Genomic DNA, 3,298 nt, shown 5'->3' on the forward strand with positions numbered 1-3,298 from the left:
CTCCCCCCCCCCCCCGGGCATTATTGGATAAATGCTCATACATGATTCTATCCTGTTTCTGCTTAATTGGCTCAAGTAGTGACAGGCAGCCCGGACCCATTTGTTGTCCAGTTTCATTTTCTGGTGATTCTGGTGAGAGCACAAGAGCACTGAGGATCCCACTTGCTGCCTGGACTGGGGCACTTGGGGCTGAAATCGGGACTTTTTAAAAATGTGCAGCTCTGCCAGGAATTTTCTTGTGTAGTCACACTCAGCCCCCCAGTTCCCATCCTTTTGAAAAAGAAAATGGGGAGGGGGGGCTCGAAACCTAGTTCAGTGTCTGGTTAAAACTGTAGTCTTACTTCCCCACTGTGACTGACTTGGGCAGAGCTGCAGAGCCTACCCCCAGGGCCCTGCCAAGACTGACTTGGGGGGACCTGCGGGGACCCTCAGGGGCTGCCATAGATGGGTCAGAGCCTCCCCTCGAGTTCAGTCCAGGCTTTGGATTGGAATTCCCCTGGACCAGCAGATCTGTGAAATAAAGGTTAAACTTCCCTCCCTCAGAGTGCTGGCTGATCGTTTCCCGTGCATTCTGCCACAACACTGTCACTTAAGTTGAATCAAGCATTTTGTATGACAGGAGAAGCACTTACTGCCTCTCCTCTGGGCGAGCCTGATCAGCTCTGGGTGACAAGAGACCTCCAGCAGTCCTTGCCTAGGCTCCGCTCTGGCACAAGAGACACTGCTCTGCTTCAGTGGGGGTTCTTGGTTGTTGTTTTAACACAGGGCACGCTGAGGTTTCTGTGACTGGACAGACAAGGAGCATTGGTAGAAAGCTCTTGTCTGTGGGCTGTGCTCACCTGTAAATTCTGTATATAAGAGTCTCTGTTGAGTGTTGTTTTGTGTCTCTTTGTTGCTTGGTTTAATTTGTTTAAAGATGGGGCATATCCCACTTTGCTGGGGGCCCCAGCTGCGTGTGGCAGGCGGAACCTGTGGCAGGGATTGCAGGAACTTCCCAGCAGCTGCCGAGAGTTCTTTGTCTCGGGGACCCTCCTGCTCTCCCTCTGAAATGCTTAGCTAGTGAGAGTTCTTGTCTGTCTATAATGTAACTTTGGTTGCTTCCTTATCTTTTGGGGACTTAGTTTGCTCTTTGCCGTTTTATGAAGTCAGGGAATCCTCTGTCTCTGCTGTGTGGGCTCTGGGCCACTCGGACCGCAGGTCATCTGCTGTACTGGGTGTGTGGGAGATAAGATTGTAAGGCTAATGTCCCAGTTCCTCCTTTTGAGAGCACTCATCTATTTACATTAGAGGTTGCTTTTGTTTCTGTTTTGAAATAGGATAAGATCCCTTCTTATATGCAAGATTTCACTTTGGTACATCATAAGGATTCTACTCAGAAAGACAAATATGGGAAACAAACCATCTAAACCCTCAAGTCTTTCTCCTGCAAGGGTGGAGCTGCAGAAGTGTCCTCCAGCAGCTACAGAAGCAGCAGCAGAGGCCACTCCCACTTTGTAGAGAAAAAAAGTACCTTCACATGAAAGCCGCTGGAGGCCAGGGAGTTGCTGTGGTCCTGGGAACAAACTGTGGGGGGCCTGATATCTCCCTTCTCTCCCTTCCTTTCTCCAGCCCCCTAAAAGTGGTCAAGGTCATGTTATCCCTGTTATGAAATTTGTCAGGAAAATGCCTTGGGTAATAATAATTGGCTTTGAAATCTCATAGAGTTGTTATATCCTATCTAATAATAGACAAACATGGTAATTGACTGTACCTTCGCTACGCCTCCCATTGGCTAATCAGCACGATATGCAAATTAACTGCCAACAAAGGTGGCAGCTAATTTGCATACTGCAGGCAGGATGGGACAGCGCCATCCCGCCTGCCCCGCCACCATCTGGTCCTGCTATTTGCAACCCGGGGCAGTGGGGCGGGACAGCGCCATCCTGCCTGCCCTGCCGCCATCTGGGCCTGCTATCTGCAACTCAGAGTGGCGGGCATCTGTGTGCGACCCGACCTGGGGTGGCCAGGTGGGGCAGCAGTAATCCGCCGGCCCGCCCGGGTGTCCCATGTGTGACCCGACCCAGGGTGGCGCCCCAACCCCCAGATCGGTCCTGCTGTGTGCGCAACTTGGGGAGGGCGTGCAGGCACTGAGGGATTGGGCCTGCCATCTGCCACCCAGAGAGCGGGCCTAAGCCAGCAGGTGGTTATCTCCTGAGGGGTCCCAGACTGTGAGAGTGCATAAGTGGGGCTGAGGGACACCCCCTCCCATTCCCCCTCCCCCGCCAGTGCACAAATTTTTGTGCACCGGGCCTCTAGTACCCTAATAAAAGACAAAGATGCTAATTGACTGTACCTTTGCTACACCCAAGCCATGCCCACCAGCCAATCAGAGCGACTATATGCAAATTAACCCAACCAAGATGGCGGCTGGCAGCCACAGAGCTGGAGCAAGCAGGAGGCTTGGTTGCCCTGGCGATGGAGGAAGCCAAGCTTCCCGCCTGCCCTGACTGGCTGCGGCCTCCGCAAAAGGCAATAAAGTTTCAATTATAGAAGAAAAATAAATCCCAGATACCTGCTTCCAGCCAGCCTCCACTGGGAGCTTGGGTGGCTGGGGGCTGTGGCCAGCCTGCAAACAGCCATCAGCCGCTCACCCAGGATGGCCACACCCTCATGGGGTGAGGGTCCCTGCTGGGGGGCTGGGTGCGCATGGGTGGGAAAGGAACTGCTCGTAGAAAGAAGGGGGTTTGCAGAACAGGTACAGCAGATGGTAAGCAACTTCAGTTCTCCTTAAAGAAGTCAGGGGTAAACAGTACCTCTGGTATTAAAGAGGCAAATACGCTCACAAACCAAGGAACAGTGATCCACTTTAACAACCCTAAAGCTCAGGCATTGCTGGCAGTGAACACTTTCACCATGATAGGCCGTGCTGAGACAGGGCAGCCGACAGCAGTGCTACCCCGCGTCTTAAACCAGCTCAGCAGGCAGTCTGACGGTTAAGGAGACTGGCTGAAGCTCTGCCCAGTCTGTGGGTGGAGAGGATGATGATGACGAAGTTGCAGATCTCGTGGAGGATTTGATGAGGCTTCCAAGAATAAAGCAAACTGAACTGAGTCAACTTCTGAAGAAGAGAAACTTGGAGAAGCTTCTGGGAGCTGCTATTTTATATTGTGACTGCTTTTTCAAACTTTATTTATGGATCTGATCATATTTTTTAGCCCAACGCCACTCTTTTCAGTTTTTGCTTATACATAAATCATTCTTTGCAGCTAATTAAGCTGAAGAATCCTGGGAATAAAGTTTGAAACAGGTTAATAAAGCT

The 3,298-nt window shown here is 51.4% G+C and overlaps 1 pseudogene; it reads left to right on the forward strand.

Annotated features, from left to right (window-relative positions):
• The first annotated feature begins 2,659 nt into the window (after positions 1-2,659).
• LOC111824787 lies at positions 2,660-3,084 on the forward strand (annotated as a pseudogene).
• The last annotated feature ends 214 nt before the right edge of the window (positions 3,085-3,298 follow it).

The sequence above is a fragment of the Myotis lucifugus genome, unplaced genomic scaffold (assembly GCF_000147115.1).
Source record: "Myotis lucifugus unplaced genomic scaffold, Myoluc2.0 scaffold_7047, whole genome shotgun sequence".
NCBI classification, from domain to species: Eukaryota; Metazoa; Chordata; class Mammalia; order Chiroptera; family Vespertilionidae; genus Myotis; species Myotis lucifugus.